This window comes from Ranitomeya variabilis, chromosome 4 (assembly GCF_051348905.1).
Source record: "Ranitomeya variabilis isolate aRanVar5 chromosome 4, aRanVar5.hap1, whole genome shotgun sequence".
Taxonomy (NCBI): domain Eukaryota; kingdom Metazoa; phylum Chordata; class Amphibia; order Anura; family Dendrobatidae; genus Ranitomeya; species Ranitomeya variabilis.
In genome coordinates this window covers 485,652,080-485,674,555 of record NC_135235.1, presented here as the reverse complement: position 1 = coordinate 485,674,555, position 22,476 = coordinate 485,652,080, and the positions used below count along the sequence as shown (strand labels likewise).

The 22,476-nt window shown below is 44.0% G+C and overlaps 1 protein-coding gene across 3 annotated transcripts in view; it reads left to right on the top strand.

Annotated features, from left to right (window-relative positions):
* Positions 1 to 4,507: 4,507 nt before the first annotated feature.
* Positions 4,508 to 22,476, top strand: part of CHD6 (chromodomain helicase DNA binding protein 6) — a 229,436-nt gene continuing 211,467 nt past the window's right edge. For 2 of the 3 annotated variants that reach the window (XM_077251925.1, XM_077251921.1), the window contains exon 1: positions 4,508 to 4,615. The gene's annotated coding sequence lies outside the window, so the exon portion shown is untranslated. The remainder of the gene's footprint in view (positions 4,616 to 22,476) is intronic. The other variant, XM_077251924.1, reaches the window with a different exon arrangement.

The following is a 22,476-nucleotide window of genomic DNA, read 5'->3' as shown; positions in this document are numbered from 1 at the left end:
CTCTGGAAAAAACATCCATAGCAACGTTTTTTTTGTGTCCGGCGAAAAAGCCGGAAGCACCGGATCCGGCGCTTACGGCTGTTTGCTAGAATGGAAGCCTATGGGAGTCAGAAGGTGCCAGATCTGGAAAATGACAGATTCCGGTGCCGGATTCCGTTTTTTTAACCCCTTTCTGTCATTGGACGTACTATTCCGTCCATGTGGGGTGGGCCCTAATTCCCAAGGACGGAATAGTACATCCAGCGCGATCAGCCGCGCTCACGGGGGGAGCGCGGCCGAGTGTCAGCTGACTATCGCAGCTGACATCCGGCACTATGTGCCAGGAGCGGTCACGGACCGCCCCCGGCACACTGCGATCAAACATGATCGCAGTGTACCGGCGGTACTGGGAAGCATCGCGCAGGGAGGGGGCTCCCTGCGTGCTTCCCTGAGACGATCGGTACAAGGCGATGTGCTCACCTTGTACCGAGCGCCTCCTCCCTGCAGTCCCGGATCCAAAATGGCCGCGGGGCTGCATCCGGGTCCTGCAGGGAGGTGACGTCACAGCGCCTGCTCAGAGCAGGCGCCGGGAAGCCTCTCTGCTGTGCACGTCAGATCGCCGATCTGACACAGTGCATAGCAAAGTGTCAGATCGGCGATCTGTCACTTTACTGTGATGCCCCCCCCGGGGCAAAGTAAAAATGTAAAAAAAAAATCACATGTGTCAAAAAAAAATAAATTCCTAAATAAATAATAATAAATTTTTTTTTATTGTCCCAATAAATACATTCCTTTAGCTAAATAAAAAAAAACAAACAATAAAAGTACACATATTTAGTATCGCCGCGTCTGTAACGACCTGCCCTATAAAACTGTCCCACTAGTTAACCCCTTCAGTGAACACCGGAAAAAAAAACAAAAACCGAGGCAAAAAACGCTTTATCATACCGCCGAACAAAAAGTGGAATAACATGCGATCAAAAAGACAGAAATAAATAACCATGGTACCGCTGAAAACGTCATCTTGTCCCGCAAAAAACGAGCCACCATACAGCATCATCAGCGAAAAAATAAAAAAGTTGTAGTCCTCAGAATAAAGCGATGCAAAAATAATTATTTTTTCTATAAAATAGTTTTTATCGTATAAAAGCGCCAAAACATAAAAAAATGATATAAATGAGGTATCGCTGTAACCGTACTGACCCGAAGAATAAAACGGCTTTATCCATTTTACCAAACGCGGAACGGTATAAACGCCCCCCCCCCAAAAAGAAATTCATGAATACCTGTTTTTTGGTCATACTGCCTCACAAAAATCGGAATAAAAAGCAATAAAAAAATGTCACATGCCCGAAAATGTTACCAATAAAAACGTCAACTCGTCCCGCAAAAAACAAGACCTCACATGACTCTGTGGACCAAAATATGGAAAAATTATAGCTCTCAAAATGTGGTAATGCAAAAAACATGTTTTGCAATAAAAAGCGTCTTTTAGTGTGTGACGGCTGCCAATCAAAAATCCGCTAGAAAACGAGCTATAAATAATAAATCAAACCCCCCTTCATCACCCCCTTAGTTACGAAAAATTAAAAAAATTACAAAAATGTATTTATTTCCATTTTCCCATTAGGGTTAGGGCTAGGGTTAGGGCTAGGGTTAGGGCTAGGGTTAGAGCTAGGGTTAGGGCTAGGGTTAGGGCTAGGGTTTGGGCTAGGGTTAGGGTTGGGGCTAAAGTTAGGGTCGTGGCTAAAATTAGGGTTTGGATTACATTTACAGTTGGGAATAAGGTTGGGATTAGGGTTAGGGGTGTGGTTAGGGTTACAGTTGAGATTAGGGTTAGGGGTGTGTTTGGATTAGGGTTTCAGTTAGAATTGGGGGTTTCCACTGTTTAGGCACATCAGGGGCTCTCCAAATGCGACATTGCGTCCGATCTCAATTCCAGCCAATTCTGCGTTGAAAAAGTAAAACAGTGTTGCTTCCCTTCCGAGCTCTCCCGTGCGCACAAACAGGGGTTTACCCCAACATATGGGGTATCAGCGTACTCAGGACACATTGGACAACAACTTTTGGGGTCCAATTTCTCCTGTTACCCTTGGAAAAATACAAAACTGGGGGCTAAAAATAGTTTTTGTGGAAAAAAAAGGATTCTTTATTTTCACGGCTCTGCGTTATAGACTGTAGTGAAACACTTGGGGGTTCAAAGCTCTCACAACACATCTAGATGAGTTCCTTAGGGGGTCTACTTTCCAAAATGGTGTCACTTGTGGGGGTTTCAATGTTTAGGCACATCAGTGGCTCTCCAAACTCAACATGGCATCCCATCTCAATTCCAGTCAATTTTGCATTGAAAAGTCAAACCGCGCTCCTTCCCTTCCGAGCTCTGCCATGCGCCCAAACAGTGGTTTGCCCCCACATATGGGGTATCAGCGTACTCAGTACAAATTGTACAACAACTTTTGGGGTCCATTTTCTCCTGTTATCCTTGGTAAAATAAAACAAATTGGAGCTGAAGTAAATTTTTTGTGTAAAAAAGTTAAATGTTCATTTTTATTTAAACATTCCAAAACTTCCTGTGAAACACCTGAAGGGTTAATAAACTTCTTGAATGTGGTTTTGAGCACCTTGAGGGGTGCAGTTTTTAGAATGGTGTCACACTTGGGTATTTTCCATCATATAGACCCCTCAAAATGACTTTAAATGAGACGTGGTCCCTAAAAAAAATGGTGTTGTAAAAATGAGAAATTGCTGGTCAACTTTTAACCCTTATAACTCCCTAACAAATTTGGTTCCCAAATTGTGCTGATGTAAAGTAGACATGTGGGAAATGTTACTTATTAAGTATTTTGTGTGACATATCTGTGTGATTTAATTGTATAAAAATTCAAAGTTGGAAAATTGTGAAATTTTCCAAATTTTCGCCAAATTTCCGTTTTTTTTTTCCACAAATAAACGCAGGTAATATCAAAGAAATTTTACCACTATCATGAAGTACAATATGTCACGAGAAAACAATGTCAGAATCACCGGGATCCGTTGAAGCATTCCAGAGTTATAACCTCATAAAGGGACAGTGGTCAGAATTGTAAAAATTGGCCCGGTCATTAACGTGCAAACCACCCTTGGGGGTAAAGGGGTTAAACTGAGCATGCTCCAAATTTTTTTTATCCAATAATCTAGATATGCTAGTCGGATCCGTCGAAAAAACGGATCCGTTGCACCAGTTTTTCACAATCTGCGCCGGATCCGGTTTTTCCAACATTCGTTGGATTGTGCCTGGTGCAAAAAACCTGATATGTGAAAGTAGCCTTACTGAGCTGCTTGCTGTAGTTTTGATAAAATCACTGTTTTATCAGCAGGAGATTATCACTGGAGGACTAGTAAACCTGCTGCCAGGTAGTCCTCCAAAGCCTCCACTAATTGGTTGGGTTGCTCTCTGTGTGCACTACATGGACAGTAAGCTGCCAGTGATGTGGGCGGGTTATCAGAGCACAGCATTCACAGAACTGCCAGATCTGCTGGAGAGAGAACAGGGATTTTATCAAAGTGACAGCAAACAGTTCAGTAAGTGATACATCGCTGGAATCAGGATCTCCGCGGCTACATAATGCTGCACTCAGATGGGGTAGCAAAAACCTGGTGACAAGTTCCCTTATAATGGCTAAGAATGACATGAGCTGCTGAACTCAATGATTGGCTGCAGCGGTGATGTGAGCTGTAGTCGTTAAGACAACGCTGCAGCCCGTAGGCAATCACGGGAGCAGTGGCGGAGATGGCCAGATGGAGTGAGACGCCATTCTTGGGAAAGGGATTGTCTGACCTCACATTCTGTTAACATTAATGAAAACAAAGGAGCCCATACCCATTGGATCAGTGCCATGGGGCTACAGCGCCACCAGTGGTCTCTGCAGGGACTGCAAATACCAGTCTGTTCTTCAGTCACCTGACTAGTGATTGGCTGCAGCGGTCAGATGACTAGCGGAACTTCATCAATGTCTAGTTAGTGCAATCGTGACAGAACCATTGCACGCATAGAGCTGCCCCATTAGTGATGTGATGGGTGCAGAACTTTTCCAATGATAGAACCCGTCCCTGCTTTGGGTGAGTTTCCTAAAAATCGGGTCAGGCCTCCAGAGTTTCACAAGGCCCTTCCACAGTGTGCCGTGTAGGGGTCCTCACAGTGTGACCATGTGCAGTGACACAAGCAGCTGAGGGTTTTACCTCACCGAGCTGCAAGGCAATGAAGGCATGCTCCAGCACAGCAGGAAGCAGCAGCTCAGAGCTCAGCAGCAGCAGCAGGACCCCTGAGCTCCCCCCTTGTCTCTCACCCTGCACCCCCCTCTAGCCCCCCTTCCTGTGCTCTCAGCCAATCGCAGAGCACATCTCATCCATGCAAATAGCAGCACAATGGAGCAAAGCAATAACCGCGCCGCAACCAGCCTTGAAACGACCACCACTTGTTTGACATGTGAGCGACCAATCATTAGTGAGCTTTTCGCCTGTCTGCCACTAAGGTAACCAATGAGTGCGCAGAGGAGGCGTTCCCCGACCAGGTTAGGGTGTCCTTGCAGGGTGTCTTGTGCTAAACTTCACCAAATAATAGCTGTTTGTATTTTGGCTGCAGCAGTGGCCATTTTAGGTAAGTTCTCCTCTTAACTTTTTAATTTGCAGCACCTGTGCTAGTTTGTGTGTGGCCCTGGGCGTGTGGTGGCCATCCATCCCCTTCCTGGGCATCTCTTATGAATGAAACTGTGATTTTTCCGTACTGTTCCTCTGCTTTTTGTGTGTGCTTCAGCGAGGTGGGAGGGGGTGTCTGTAAACGTGTCCACCTCGGCAGAATGCGGGTGTATAGCCAGCGCGAGGTTATTAACCCCTCCTCCGTCTCCCTTCCTCTAGGTCCCTCGCAGGTTCTTGTGTTTTGGGTTTTTAACGTCCCCCCCCCCTATTCTACCCCTGTGGTTCTGCCCACTGCACAAAGCGTGTACTGTGGGCAGTACCAAGTGGGGGAGGAGTGGGGAAACTGGAAGCAATAAGGGCATGGAAATGCTGTCCTGTGAATTGGTATGAAGGCCACACATCCATCCCTAGTGAGGTGCCTGGTGTGTGGGTGCAGGCATATGCCCATGTCACTCGTGAGTGTGGCCACTGGTGGGATGAGCATGTGTGCACTGCAGATGAAGGACTGTTGTCATCTGTGGGTACCTGGTGTGAGGCCTGCAGCTCTGCTCTCACCTGCGTCCCTCATGTGACGGGAAGCCGCTGCACTTCCTGCTGAGCAGCCCCCTGATTATTGCCTCTGCGGATCATGGCCTCCTTCACATGGGGCAGATTTGCTGCTGTGACGCTTAGTTGCACAGACCAGATGTGCAGTGTTAGTGATGACGGGTTATGTGGGTCCCGTTCACACTGTGCTGCTGTTTAGCCTCCCATGGGGGTATGTGGGCTGTCTCCTTGTTGGTATCAATTAGGGGGGAACAAATGTGGGAATGGCATGTATGATACACATGTGCCACCTGAACTGCTGGTAACGGACCAAGGGATGAGTTCACAACCGGGTATTAAGATGGAATGGGTCCGGTGAGTGCCAACATGCTGGCGTGCTGGCCCTCCACAATGCCATCATGTCGCCCATTCACAATTTAATGTTTCATGCCCGTCCATCATGAGGCGCTAGACTGTGACATGTGAGAGATGACATTGTGGCCTTAGGAGCCATAGCTGAATGTCTGAGATTATCATCCTATTCTGTATCGTGGCCACTTTTTGTTGATTCGGGCAACAACTGTGAAATACGGCCTTCTGAACCCGGCATATGGCTCTTGTTTCCTGTATTTTTTTCACTGATAAAATTGGGATCCATAAGGGCACGTACAGACATTCAGTATTTGGTCAGTATTTTACCTCAGTATTTGTAAGCCAAAACCAGGAGTGGGTGATAAATGCAGAAGTGGTGACGTGTTTGTTATACTTTTTCCTCTGACTGTCCCACTTACACATACTGAGGTAAAATACTGACCAAAACACGTGTATGTGGCCTCAGGCTACCTTCCCACAAGTAACTTTTGGTGCTTTTTTTGAATGTTGCAGAATTGTTGCTCCTTTCATTTAAATTTCGTTACTTGTGTGTTTTCATCTTGTTTATGTATTTGTTTTTTTTTTTTTTAAACAAGCATTTTTATCACATTTTTGTCTCTGGTGTGTCATTTGCTTTGTTAATGATACTGCCTTGTATTTGGCTTTGACAAAACCTTACTGATATACTTAGATGCATATTACATGCGTTTCTGCAGTGGAGACACGCTAACAATGCACATGCATTTCTTACTCCTGGATTTTCCCCATCTAATACAATTCTATGGGGGAAATGTGCAGAGAAAACTTAGTGTATCCACAAGAGAAAATGCCATGCTGTGGATTTGGAATATGTACCGCAGGTCAGTTTACGCGGAGTAAAATAAAGCACAGCGGGTATGAGATGTCTATAAATCGCATCCGCCTTGCTGCTAAAACTGTACGACGCTGCATTTTTGATACAGCAAAAATAGTGTCAAAAACGCTATAAAAGCTCATCGTGGGAACATAGCCACAGTCTGTGTCTGTTCACATGTCCGAGTTTATTTTGTGGACTGAGCGTCCACCATAGTTTGATTTTCCTGTTTGTATGATAAGAGATACTTAAAAAAACCTTCTCGTTCATTAGAAAAATGACGACATTCTGTCCTTTTTCTGAGTATGGGAAAAATCACTGACGTCTGAATGAGGCCTTTGGCCCTTTGCTGCTCTGGCCGGAGTCTGGAGATTTGGGCCTGTGGACTTGTACCCACAGTTTTCGTGAGTGACTGCTTTATGCCATCCATGCAAGTTTAAGGGTAGGTGCACGCGATCAGTAAATGCTGTGGGTTGGACGCTGCATACTAGTGCAGCGTCCATCCCACAGCGGCCAGATGTTACAGCATAGTGGATGGGATTTCAAGAAATATATCCACTATGCGTGCACCGACACCCACGGCTTACCTGTGGAGACGGACATGCGGCGCGTCTCTCCAAACCAAGGCATGTCTCTTTAACTTGCAGAGACAAGAGCCTCTACAAGATAAACATCACCCGTACAATGTATTGGGACGCGGTGAATCCGCACAGTTCAGTGATCACATGCGGAATCACCTGCGTTCAATAGCTGGCAGCGCTTTGGACGCAGCGGACATGCGCTGCATCCAAAGCGCTGCCAATTCCTGATCGTGTGCACCTACCCTTAGGCTTCCACTTTCTGGATCTGCTCACTGCTGTAAGCCAGCAATACATGTAAAGGCGCAAAGATCTTAAGCTACAGACTGCTGCTAAGTTGTAATAATTTCTCTTCTTTATGTATATAGCGCCTCCATATTCCACAGCGCTGTACAGAGATTGTCACACACTGGTCCCTCATATTCTCAGTTCCATACAAACAGATCAGTACACTATTGGAGCGTGGGAACCTCACACAAACTCCATGCTGATGTTGTCCTTGGCCATATTCAAAACCCAAGACCCCTGAGCCATAAGGGTACCGTTTCCTGATAGCTCGTTGTTACAATGGGGGTGAACAATACAGTCCTTTGGATGAGAGGGGGCCTGACTACTGTACTATTAGATAGACGAAATGTAGGTTGTCAGGCCTGAGCACGGTGGCTCAGTGGTTAGCACCGCAGCCTGGCAGCGCTGGAGTCCTGGGTTCAAACTCCACCAAGGACAACATCTGCAAAGAGTGTGTATATGTTCTCTCCGTGTTTGCGTGGGTTTCCTCCGGGTACTCCGGTTTCCGCCCACATTCCAAAGACATACTGATAGGGAATTTAGATTGTGAGCCCCATTGGGGACAGCAATGACAATATGTGCAAAACTGTAAAGCGCTGCGGAGTATGTTAGCGCTATATAAAAATAAAGATTAGTATTATTATCTTATGAAATGTTATACTCTTAGTTGCTATGTTTGTGTTTCTTTACAATGGTGATTTGGTGTCACATTGTGGTATCCTAGATGGAACTTTAATATTTCTGCAGTTTTAATGCCATCCTTGATTTACAGATGAGTATGCCCACATAACTAGCAAACATTTTTCCCACTGTCACGTTTTAAAAACGTAATAAAATCTGTCATATGGCAACTTGTGCCCTGAGCTATAAATGTGCATGGAGAGGTTGTCGCTTCCCGTCCCCCACATATATCCTGCGGTGACATACCAGTTCCTGATTTCTAACAGTATTTAGACATGGATAGAACACCTTTACTGACATTTTTCCATCTTTCTGTATTACATATGGAGCTAGATATAGGGGGCCTTCTACATTCACCATACAGTTTGGAAATCACACAGACGTTCGGATCTATCAAAATTGTGGATAGTTTTTTTGTGATTACGTTACATTGTACAGCAACTATGTGGATGTATTTTTTCAGGATCAGTATTCTAAATTACCATTGTTTGCTTTCATAGCTGTGTACAAAAGACATCTGTATCATGTGATGAATACCAAGCCACAGGTCTCTCCAGTCACTCTGGGATGTGCTGCCTACAACTTATGCAGTGGTATTCCTATCCTGGGTGTTTATGGCAGATCCACAAAGTTTGCTGCTTCACTGCTTTTAGATCTTTTAGTCAGATGGTTGCGGGAATACAATTATAAGTATTTCATAAGTTTACAAACTTTTATATTGACAGACATATCAACTTTATGTAAAGACTCAATATTTACCTTATTTTTCAAGACTTCTGCCCTTTGACATGCTGAATATCCGATAATCCTGACAGATGACAACCCATTCCTACCTATTCAGTACTTAGAGTTGATCACAATGTATATGATTTTGCTTGTCCACTCACTTCCTAAGGTTTGACCAGGGGTTCTCAATGGTAGTTAGATCTGGAGAGTTTCCCGGCCATGGAGCCAAAATTCAAACTTTCAATATTTTGTTCACCAAGCCGCCTAGTTATTACTTTACCTTTTGACATGGTCTCCATCATGCTGGAAAAGGCGTTGCTCATCACCAAGTTGCTCCTGGGTCATTGGGGTAACTTGCTCTCTGAGGAGGTCTAGATAAAAACAAACTAAGTGCTCTGTAGTGTAAAACTAAATAAAGTAGGAAACGATGATAGGGGATAGTATCTGCTCACCAATGGATGTTGTGCAAATGTCAAGCACCGCGCTGAAGAGCACTGGTATCAACACACTAAATCAGACTATGTCCAGTTCCCTAGGTCAGAAATTGCAGTGTACACACCAAAGGAAAACTGGATTTGAATGTACCACTGCCTACACCAGGAAATGTGTGTTTTTATATCCTTGTCCTGGTGTGGGCAGCGCTACTTTCATTTACAGTTTTCCTTGGTTATGCACTGTCGTTTCACAGGATGTTTAGGTCCCATTCTTTATTCATAGCAGTGTCCTTAGCAAAATTGTGAGTGAGCCCATTCCCTTGGATGAAAAGTAGCCCCATATATGAATAGTCTCAGAATGCTTTACTGTTCCTTTGACACAGGACTCATAGTAGTGCTCACCTTTTCTTTGGACATTCATAATCAGATAATACAACTTTACCCCAGTGCTCTGCAGAACGATCCCTTTATTTTCTGCAGACTGTCAGTTTGTCCTTGGATGTTTATCTTGGAAAGGAATAGCTTCTTTGCTGTCTTTCTTGACACCAGGCCAACTTTCAATACCCTTCGTCTCAACTGTACATTCAGATCATTATGCCCGCATGCTGCCATTTCTGAGCAAGCTCTGCACTGGTGCTCAACCAGTCCTGTAGTTAAAGAGAACCTGTCACCAGGTTTGGCCGATATAAGATATGGCCACTGCCTTTCAGGGCTTATCTACAGCATTCTATAATGCTGTGCATAAGTTCCCGATCTGACCTGAAAGATAAGAAAAATAAGTTTTATTGTACTCACCAGGGGGGTAGTCCGGTCTGATGGGTGTCACAGGTCCGTGTCCAGCACCTCTCATCTTATGATTGACGCCCTCCTTGCTTCATGGCTCCTGCGCAGGTGTACTTATCTGCCCTATTGAGGGCAGAGGAAAGTACTGCAGTGCGCAGGCGCCAGGAAAGGTCAGAGAGGCCCAGCGCTTGCGCACTGCAGTACTTTCCTCTGCCCTCAACAGGGCAGATAAGTACACTTGCGCAGGAGCGCAATGCCGGGGAATCATGAAGCAAGCAGGAGGGTGGCTATCATAAGAAGATGGGAGGCGCCGGACCTGGACCTGCGACACCCATCGGACCAGACCGCCCCGCAGATGAGTACAGTATAAGGCTGCCGTCACACTAGCTGTATTTGGTCAGTATTTTACATCAGTATGTGTAAGCCAAAACCAGGAGTGGGTGATAAATACAGAAGTCGTGCATATGTTTCTATACTTTTCCTAGAGGAAAGAAATATATCTTGGTACCGTGTTAGCCAGTAGATAGAAAAATATTTAGAATTGAGAGTCCTCAGTGGTTGATACCTTTTAATGGCTAACTGAAAAGATGGTAACAAATTGCAAGCTTTCGAGACTACATACATCTCTTCATCAGGCAAAGACTAAAACAAATTCTGAAGAATCACATATTTATGCACAACATAGTATAGAAGAAAAAAAAAAAAGGGAGAGGGGGAAAAAAAACCATGGATAAGCCAGGTGACATGAAGCAGAATTACCATGGGTGATAAACAGTTACGCCCATAAATATTGGGCCAATTCTTAGATAAGGATTGTTTTATTGTCCTGTGATTAGGGTCTGGTTCTGTTGTGATGACCCCACATGGTCTGATGGGCAAGTTCATTAGTTGATGTAAAAAGACATAAATCCGTGTGACACATTCATTCCTGCATTTAGAGTGTCAAAGGTCATCATCAGTTTATATTCCCAGACTCTCCTGTCTTTCTGCGATTTGAAGTTACCCTTTAATACAAGTAATTTCATGTCCATAATGTTATGATTTGGGAGACAGAAATGTATTGCCACAGGTATATCCATTCTTTTTTCTCTTATTGTATGGCGATGAGAGTTCATCCTTGTTCTCAGTTTCTGCCCTGTCTCCCTACATACAGACCCCCAGTTGGACATTTAGTACAAATGATTAGGTACACCACATTAGAAGTGACGCAGCTGAATGTACCTGGTATCTTGTAGTCCTGATGTGAATTGGGGATCTTTATCTTGTCCGTGGTCATTATAAGTGGACAGGTTTTACATTTTTTTCTGGTTGCAAGGAAAGGTACCTGCAGCTGTTGGAGAGGACAGGGAGCTCTTGACAATGATGCTTCTTAGATTTGGGGGCTGCCTAAAACACAGTAGTGGGGGGTCTGGAAAAATTGCTTGTAGTCGGGCATCTTTTTGCAGTAAAGGTTGTAATTTCCGTGCAGCTCCCCTTAGCACCTCCAGATTTGGATTGTAGGTAACTACTAGAGGCACCCGGTTATTTTCTTCTTTAGTTTTGTAATGTAGCAGGTGATTCCTTGATATTCTGGTGGCTCTTGTGATCTGATTTTCAATTGTTCTTGGATGGTAGCCCTGATTCAAAAAGGTCTTTCTGAGGCGACCAAGGTGTTCATCTCTATCCATTGGGTTGCAACATATACGATTGTATCTGATGGCTTGGCTGTAGACAATGGAGTTTTTTATGTGTTTTGGATGGAAACTGTCCCATTTAAGGTATGTTGGACGGTCGATTGGCTTCTGATACAGTGATGTCTCTATTTTATTGTTCTGCAGCTTAATGATGGTGTCCAGAAAGTTAATTTCAGTGCAGGAGTAGTTGAGTGTCAAGTTGATGGTGGGATGAAATTGATTAAACTGTTCATGGAATAAAATAGAGGACATCACTGTATCAGAAGCCAATCGACCGTCCAACATACCTTAAATGGGACAGTTTCCATCCAAAACACATAAAAAACTCCATTGTCTACAGCCAAGCCATCAGATACAATCGTATATGTTCCAACCCAATGGATAGAGATGAACGCCTTGGTCGCCTCAGAAAGACCTTTTTGAATCAGGGCTACCATCTAAGAACAATTGAAAATCAGATCACAAGAGCCACCAGAATATCAAGGAATCACCTGCTACATTACAAAACTAAAGAAGAAAATAACCGGGTGCCTCTAGTAGTTACCTACAGTCCAAATCTGGAGGTCCTAAGGGGAGCTGCACGGAAATTACAACCTTTACTGCAAAAAGATGCCCGACTACAATCCATTTTTCCAGACCCCCCACTACTGTGTTTTAGGCAGCCCCCAAATCTAAGAAGCATCATTGTCAAGAGCTCCCTGTCCTCTCCAACAGCTGCAGGTACCTTTCCTTGCAACCAGAAAAAATGTAAAACCTGTCCATTTATAATGACCACGGACAAGATAAAGATCCCCAATTCACATCAGGACTACAAGATACCAGGTACATTCAGCTGCGTCACTTCTAATGTGGTGTACCTAATCATTTGTACTAAATGTCCAACTGGGGGTCTGTATGTAGGGGAGACAGGGCAGAAACTGAGAACAAGGATGAACTCTCATCGCCATACAATAAGAGAAAAAAGAATGGATATACCTGTGGCAATACATTTCTGTCTCCCAAATCATAACATTATGGACATGAAATTACTTGTATTAAAGGATAACTTCAAATCGCAGAAAGACAGGAGAGTCTGGGAATATAAACTGATGATGACCTTTGACACTCTAAATGCAGGAATGAATGTGTCACACGGATTTATGTCTTTATACATCAACTAATGAACTTGCCCATCAGACCATGTGGGGTCATCACAACAGAACCAGACCCTAATCACAGGACAATAAAACAATCCTTATCTAAGAATTGGCCCAATATTTATGGACGTAACGGTTTATCACCCATGGTAATTCTGCTTCATGTCACCTGGCTTATCCATGGTTTTTTTTCCCCTCTCTCTTTTTTTTTTTTTCTTCTATACTATGTTGTGCATAAATATGTGATTCTTCAGAATTTGTTTTAGTCTTTGCCTGATGAAGAGACGTATGTAGTCTCGAAAGCTTGCAATTTGTTACCATCTTTTCAGTTAGCCATTAAAAGGTATCAACCACTGAGGACTCTCAATTCTAAATATTTTTCTATACTTTTCCTCTAATTGTTCCACTCCTGGTTTTGGCTTACAAATACTGATGTAAAATACTGACCAAATACTGCTAGAGTGACGGCAGCCTCATATTTTTCTTACCTTTCAGGTCCGATCAGGGGCTTATCTACAGCATTATAGAATGCTGTAGATAAGCCCTGAAAGGTGGTGGCCGTATCTTATATCTGCCAAACCTTGTGACAGGTTTGCTTTAATCGTCTTTTATCCTCATTCTTACGTCAGTGTTTAAACACCTACATGAAAAAATGGTACCGGTATCATAAGTGTCTGATGGTAAAGCGAACATATGGACCAATGTACCATCATTTTGCATTGATAAATGAAAAAGCTTCTCATATCCTTTACAATGTTAAATGACGCCCCCGAAGAAGCTCTAGGCGACACGCGCAATGGGGGTGCACGAGGGAGATCTGACTGGTTCACTAACCGCATTATTCGGCTTTTTTAGTGACCATCTAAATAAGGTATAGTGCTGCATTGTACTTTATGAACTGAAATGCTATATGTTTTTGGCCACATAGGCCGGGAATTTATGATACAGCCAGGGAGATTTTTTGTGGATTACCATGACCCTTATAATCTATATCAGGAAGGATAAATCTTCATATTTCAGTGTATAGCACTAGGTTCAGAATAAACCACCAGTATAGATCGACTATATCACAATACTGTAGTTATTAATATGGATATTGTATAATCTGCAACATAGCGGATACTTAGATATTGTATATAAGACAGCCGATATACACTGCTCAAAAAAATTAAGGGAACACTAAAATACCACATCCTAGATATCACTGAATGAAATATTTCAGTTGCAAATCTTTATTCATTAAATAGTGGAATGTGTTGAGAACAATAAAACATAAAAATGGATCATTGCAAATCAAAATGAATATCCCATGGAGGTCTGGATTTGGAATGATACTCAAAATCAAAGTGGAAAATCAAATTGCAGGCTGATCCAACTTCAGTGGAAATGCCTCAAGACAAGGAAATGATGCTCAGTAGTGTGTGTGGCCTCCACGTGCCTGTATGACCTCCCTACATCTCCTGGGCATGCTCCTGATGAGTCGGCGGATGGTCTCCTTAGGGATCTCCTCCCAGACCTGGACTAAAGCATCCGCCAACTCCTGGACAGTCTGTGATGCAACATGACGTTGGTGGATGGTGCGAGACATGATGTCCCAGATGTGTTCAATCGGATTCAGGTCTGGGGAATGCGCGGGCCAGTCCATAGCTTCAATGCCTTCATCTTGCAGGAACTGCTGACACACTCCAGCCACATGATGTCTGGCATTGTCCTGCATTAGGAGGAACCCAGGGCCAACCGCACAAGCATATGGTCTCACAAGGGGTCTGAGGATCTCATCTCGGTACCTAATGGCAGTCGGGCTACCTCTGGCAAGCACATGGAGGACTGTGCAGCCCTCCAAAGAAATTCCACCCCACACCATTACTGACACACTGCCAAATCGGTCATGCTGAAGGATGTTGCAGGCAGCAGATCGTTCTATACGGTTTCTCCAGACTGTCACGTCTGTCACATGTGCTCAGTGTGAACCTGCTTTCATCTGTGAAGAGCACAGGGCGCCAGTGGCGAATTTGCCTATCCTGGTGTTCTGTGGCAAATGCCATGCATCCTGCACGGTGTTGGGTTGTGTGAGCACAACCCCCATCTGTGGACATCGGGCACTCAGACCACCCTCATGGAGTCGGTTTCTAACTGTTTGTGCAGACACATGCACATTTGTGGCCTACTGGAGGTCATTTTGCAGGGCTCTGGCAGTGCCCCTCCTGTTCCTTCTTGCACAAAGGCTGAGGTAGCGGTCCTGCTGCAGAGTTGTTGCCACCCCTACGGCCCCTTCCACGTCTCCTGGTGTACTGGCTTGTTTCCTGGTAGCGCCTCCAGCCTCTGGACACTACACTGACAGACACAGCAATCCTTCTTGCCACAGCTCACATTGATGTGCCATCCTGGATGAGCTGCACTACCTGAGCCACTTGTATGGGTTGTAGAGTCCCATCTCATGCTACCACGAGTGTGAAAGCACAACCAACATTCAAAAGTGACCAAAACATCAGCCAGAAAGCATTGGTACTGAGATGTGATCTGTGGTCCCCACCTGCAGAACCACTCATTTTGAGTGTGTCTTGATAATTGCCAATAATTTCCATCTGTTGTCTATTTCATTTGCACAACAGCATGTGAGATTGATTGTCAAACAGTGTCGCTTCCTAAGGCTACTTTCACATTTCCGTCTTTTGCAGACCGTCACAATGCGTCGTTCTGTGGAAAAAACACATCCTGCAAAGTTGCTCGCAGGAAGCGTTTTTTCACATAGACTTGTATTACCGAAGCATCGCGATGTATGGACACACATTCCATACGTCGTGCACTGGATGCATCGGTATTTGGCGGGCCATCGTATCGAAAAAACGTTCAAGGGAACATTTTTTCGTACGTTGTGTCCTGCATTTTTTACTGCGCATGCCCGGCCGGAACTCCGCCCACTCCTCCCTGGGACTTTACAATGGGCAGCGGACGCGTTGAAACACTGCGTCCGCTGCTCACGTCACTCACAAATTCACAAACGTCCGTCAGTACGTCGCGCCGACGCTTGGGTGACGGCCGAGTACCGACGGAAATGTGAAAGAAGCCTATGTGGACAGTTTGATTTCACAGAAGTTTGATTTACCTGGAGTTATATTCTGTTGTTTAAGTGTTCCCTTTATTTATTTTTTGAGCAGTGTATATATTGTGGTGTTTTGAGGTCAGGCTCTTTTTGTTTGGACACTTTGTTATTTATATCGTTTGGTCTTGTTGTTTTATCTTAAAACGATTTAATAAAGCTTTATATATTTTAATCTACAGTATATGGTTCTCTCCTTGCGGCTACTAGCATGTAAGTCTGTGTTGGATTACATAATGTTAAATACGGACAGCACACAGATGCCATTCATGTTCTGTACTTATTTTTCATGAACCCACAGACTTGGATTGGCTTTTTTATTTGTGATACTGGAGAAAAATGGACATGTTTCGCATGGACACACGGTCCGTAAAATAACACGAACATGTGAATAGCACCATACATTATTATGGTACGTGTTCTATCTGTGGTGAAATTGGATAGAGACATGGATTTGTGAAAGAAGCATAAGTTACGATCTTTGCACGCAGTAAGGGTATGTTTCCACGTTCAGGATGGCCGGCGGTATCGCCGCAGCGGCGAAGCCGCTAGGCGCTAAGCCCCGCCCCCTTTCTGGGACGCGATCATGCCGGATGTGTTAACTCTTCACATCCGTGATGATCGCTCTCTCCCATAGCGCCCTGTGATATGCCTTGCGGGGACGCTGCGTCCCCGCAAGGTGTACGGACATGCTGCGATCTGAAAAGACGCGCAGCATGTCCGTAGTCGCAGGGCCGCCGCGTGCGAGTTTCCACGCATAGTGGAGACGGGATTTCATAAAATCCCCTCCACTATGCTGGAACATCTGGACGCTGCTTGTTTGACGCTGCAGCTCTGCGCAGCGTCAAACAAGCAGCGTTTCCTGACCGTGGAAACATACCCTAACAGTTCAGTTCCGACATCTGTCACTGGCAGTTAAGAAGCACGGGAAAAAGTGCGGGTACCCATGCTGTCGGTCCCAGCACCCATATCGCTGTGATCGGTCAGTCAATCTGACTGACCGATCACAGCATGGTCGTGAAGGAGATGCTGAAATATCAGCACTTCCTGCCCAATCAGTGCAGGAGCTGAGCGCTACCAGTAGCCGAGCTTTTGCACCAACAACGAGGAGCAATGTCAGCGCCCCCCCCCCCCCCCCCCCCCCCCCAGGTGTTCAAAATGTTCCCAATAGAAGCTTCAACTCAATTCACACAAAAAAAGCAAGTTCCCACTCAGATCCATAATTTAACGGGAATATAGGGAGCTTCCACGTTATTGGTAGCACACAGGCTCTGGAAAAGCGCTATGGCTTCTTGCCTACCCAAAAGAAATTCAGCGCTCCCAAATGCAAATGTCTCCCTCACTTCTGAGCCCCAATGTCCATTAGCGTCCACACGTTTGGCAGGGGTCTAGTTTCCAAAATGGGGTCACTTGAGGGGAGATTCTGCTCTCCTAGCACTTCGGGGCTCTGTATAAGGTTGGAGTCTGAAAACTATTTTAGGAAAATCTGTGCTTCGGGAGGCAAATAGCGCTGTGTCCTTTCTGAGTCTCGCCGTATGGCTAAGCAGTACTTCACAGCTACATACGTAAGGGGTATTTCTACATTGAGCAGAAATTGTGTGACAAATTTTGGTGTTATGTTTACCCATTTCCTCTTGTGAAAATGTAAAATCTTCGGTTAAATTTTTGTGGTAAAAGTGTAATTGTTTTGTTTTTTTCATCACTGCCCAATGGTCTAAAATTCTGTGATACATTTGTGGTGGCTGTGTCACTAGATGTATTTATTGAGCTGTTTAGTTTGTAAAAGGGGGTCACTTATGGGGGGCACTGCTGTTCTGGCACCTCAGGGGCTCTACCAGTGGATATTTTCACCCTCAACCCATAACAGTAAAATCTGTACTGTAATATGGCGCTCCTTCCCTTCAGAGCTTTGCACTGTGCCTCAAATGTAGTTCCTGATTGCATGCAGGGTATTGATGCACTCAGGAGAAATTGTACAACAAACTGAGATGTCCATTTTTTCCTATTAGTCCTTATAGAAATTAAAAATTTGTGGTAAAACAACATTATTAGTGAAAGAAATGTAATTATTCTTTCTTCATTGTCCAAAGGTATTATAAAATTCTGTGAGGCACATGTGGTGTCAATATGATCACTGCAGCCCTAGATGAATTCATTAAGAGGTGTAGTTTGTAAAATGACATCACATATTGGGGGTTTCTGCTGTTCTGCCACTTCAGGGGTTTTGACAATGTGACATTGCACTGTGTGATGCAGTGACCCCTGTTACAGCTAGGTGGCGCTGCATGTGCTCCTGAGGATATGCATGGAGGCATATCTGTAGTTGTAATGGTTGAACTAGCCACACACACCTCCCACCTATGGGAGTGGCTACAAGTATATAATGTGACCATGTGGGTCACATGGGAGAAAGAATGGATGGACCTGAGTGGTCTGTGTGCCGGATCCTGGAGGGTCTCTGTGTTGGGAGGTCCTGGGAGTAGGACTAGATCCCTGAAGAGCACATGGGGGAGGCCTTGGACCTGGGGGCCTGTGTGTTGAACGGTCCCAGATGGGGATGGACGTCCTGAATAGCACACAGAGAGGACGCGTGTGCAGAGTCCGTGATGGCACTGCGTTTGGGGAAGCTACAGCCTGTCTGAGAATCTGGACTGTCAGGTGGCCTGGTGAGCAAGGCATTGCCCGGAACGGTGATCCCAGTTCGGCAGCTTCCCTGAGAGAGTACTGACAGGAGTCAGCGTATGGAGCAGGAGCTCCTGGAAGGTAACCTAACATATAGGGAATCGTGCAGTCACCCATGGTAACTGGACGGAGTAAAGTCCAGCATGATTAGAGACTGCAATCGTAATGTCGTATGTTGGTGCCTGTTGTGCTCCATGGACATTAATGCACTGTATGGCGTGCGGTCACCCACGATAACTGGACACAGAGGTTCGGCGTGTTTAGTGACCGCGTTTCAAAGCCGTATACTAAGCTGTGAAGATTGATGTAAAGACTGTTTGCTTGTCGTTCATATTTCTGTGGCTTTTGACTCCATAATAAACCACATGGACTGTTAAAGTGAAAACCCGTGCCTGACTACGTTAATCCGCTGCTAAATGAGTGTCCCCCCAATACATTCAGTAAGTAAAATCTTACATATGGTGCTAGACTGTGGGCAACGATCCAGGAAGCACGTGTGAGGTGTTTACTGTGGCTCGGCGGGGTCAAGAAGTTTGCTGTGGATTGCTGGGTCCACGAAGCTAACAAGCGTCTGGCTGTAACTCGGCGGGGTTACGAAGTTTTGCTGTGGATCGGCGGGTCCACGAAGTCTCTGGTGCAGAGCCGTGCAGAGCTTTGTGGAGTGTAGCTCCATTTGCAGCAAAGAAAGAAAAAAAAAAAAAAAAGAGACATTACTGGTGGACCAGATCGAGCAGACCCTTAACCCCTTAAGCCCCGAGGGTGGTTTGCACGTTAATGACCGGGCCAATTTTTACAATTCTGACCACTGTCTCTTTATGAGGTTATAACTCTGGAACGCTTTAACGGATCTTGGTGATTCTGACATTGTTTTCTCGTGAGATATTGTACTTCATGTTAGTGGTAAAATTTATTCGATATAACTTGCGTTTATTTGTGAAAAAAACGGAAATTTGGCGAAAATGTTGAAAATTTTGCAATTTTCCAACTTTGAATTTTTATGCCCTTAAATCACAGAGATATAAATACTTAATAAGTAACATTTCCCACATGTCTACTTTACATCAGCACAATTTTGGAACAAAATTTTTTTTTTTGTTAGGGAGTTATAAGGGTTAAAAGTTGACCAGAAATTTCTCATTTTTACACCATTTTTTTTTTAGGGACCACATCTCATTTGAAGTCATTTTGAGGGGTCTATATGATAGAAAATACCCAAGTGTGACACCATTCTAAAAACTGCACCCCTCAAGCTGCTCAAACCCACATTCAAGAAGTTTATTAACCCTTCAGGTGTTTCACAGGAATTTTTGGAATGTTTAAATAAAAATGAACATTTAACTTTTTTTCACACAAAATTTATTTCATCTCCAATTTGTTTTATTTTACCAAGGGTAACAGGAGAAAATGGACCCCAAAAGTTGTTGTACAATTTGTCCTGAGTACGCTGATACCCCATATGTGGGGGTAAACCACTGTTTGGGCGCATGGCAGAGCTCGGAAGGAAAGGAGCGCCATTTGATTTTTCAATGCAAAATTGACTGGAATTGAGATGGGACGCCATGTTGCGTTTGGAGAGCCCCTGATGTGCCTAAACATTGAAACCCCCCCACAAGTGACACCATTTTGGAAAGTAGACCCCCTAAGGAACTTATTTAGATGTGTGGTGAGCACTTTGACCCACCAAGTGCTTCACAGAAGTTTATAATGCAGAGCCGTAAAAATAAAAAATCATATTTTTTCACAAAAATGATCTTTTCGCCCCCAATTTTCTATTTTCCCAAGGGTAGGAGAAGAAATTGGACCTCAAAAATTGTTGTGCAATTTGTCCTGAGTACGCTAATACCCCATACATGGGTGTAAACCATTGTTTGGGCGTATGGCAGAGCTCGGAAGGGAAGGAGCGCCATTTTACTTTTCAATGCAAAATTGACTGGAATTGAGATGGGACGCCATGTTGCGTTTGGAGAGCCCCTGATGTGCCTAAACATTGAAACCCCCAACAAGTGACACCATTTTGGAAAGTAGACCCCCTAAGGAACTTATCTAGATGTGTTTTGAGAGCTTTGAACCCCCCAAGTGTTTCACTACAGTTTATAACGCAGAGCCGTGAAAATAAAAATTCTTTTTTTTTTTTTTCACAAAAATGATTTTTTAGCCCCTAGTTTTGTATTTTCACAAGGGTAACAGGATAAATTGGACCCCAACAGTTGTTGTCCAATTTGTCCTGAGTACGCTGATACCCCATATGTGGGGGGGGGGACCACTGTTTGGGCGCATGGCAGAGCTTGGAAGGGAAGGAGCGCGATTTGGAATGCAGACTTAGATGGATTGGTCTGCAGGTGTCACGTTGCATTTGCAGAGCCCCTGATGTACCCAAACAGTACAAACCCCCCACAAGTGACCCAATATTGGAAACTAGACCTCCCAAGGAACTTATCTAGATGTGTTGGGAGAACTTTGAACCCCCAAGTGTTTCACTACAGTTTACAACGCAGAGCCGTGAAAATAAAAAATCTTTTTTTTTCCCACAAAAATGATTTTTAGCCCCCCAAATTTTTATTTTCCCAAGGATAACAAGAGAACTTGGACCCCAAAAGTTGTTGTCCAATTTGTCCCGAGTACGCTGATACCCCATATGTTGGGGTAAACCCCTTTTTGGGCGCATGGGAGAGCTCGGAAGTGAAGGAGCACTGTTTTACTTTTTCAATGCAGAATTGGCTGGAATTGAGATCGGACGCCATGTCGCGTTTGGAGAGCCCCTGATGTGCCGGAACAGTGGAAACTCCCCAATTCTACCTGAAACCCTAATCCAAACACACCCCTAACCCTAATCCCAACTGTAACCCTAACCACACCCCTAACCCTGACACACCCCTAATCCTAATCCCAACCCTAATCCCAACCGTAAATGTAATCCCACCCCTAACCCTAACTTTAGCCCCAACCCTAACTTTAGCTCCAACCCTAGCCCTAACCCTAGCCCTAGCCCTAATGGGAAAGTGGAAATAAATACATTTTTTTTAATTTTATTATTTTTCCCTAACTAAAGGGGGTGATGAAGGGGGGTTTGATTTACTTTTATAGCGTTTTTTATATCGGATTTTTATGATTGGCAGCTGTCACACACTAAAAGACGCTTTTTATAGCAAAAAAGTAATTGTGTCTCCACATTTTGAGACCTATAATTTTTCCATATTTTGGTCCACAGAGTCATGTGAGGTCTTGTTTTTTGCGGGACGAGTTGACGTTTTTATTGGTAACATTTTCCGACATGTGACAGTTTTTGATCACTTTTTATTCCGATTTTTGTGAGGCAGAATGACCAAAAACTAGCTATTCATGAATTTCTTTTGGGGGAGGCGTTTATACCGTTCCACGTTTGGTAAAATTAATAAAGCAGTTTTACTCGTCGGGTCAGTACGATTACAGCGATATCTAATTTATATCATTTTTTTATGTTTTGGCGCTTTTATACGATAAAAGCTATTTTATAGAAAAAATAATTATTTTGGCATCGCTTTATTCTGAGGACTATAACTTTTTTATTTTTTTTGGTTATGATGCTATATGGCGGCTCGTTTTTTGCGGGACAAGATGACGTTTTCAGCGGTACCATGGTTATTTATATCCGTCTTTTTGATCGCGTGTTATTCCACTTTTTGTTCGGCGGTATGATAACAAAGCGTTGTTTTTTCTTATGGTGTTCACTGAAGGGGTTAACTAGTGGGACAGTTTTATAGGTTGGGTCGTTACGGACGCGGCGATAGTAAATATGTGTACTTTTATTGTTTTTTTTTGTTTTTTTAGATAAAGAAATGTATTTATGGGAATAATAATTTTTTTTTTTCTTCTTTATTTAGGATTTATTTATTTATTTTTTTTTTACACATGTGGAAATTTTTTTTAAAACTTTTTTACTTTGTCCCAGGGGGGGACATCACAGATCGCCGATCTGACAGTTTGCACAGCACTCTGTCAGATCGGCGATCTGA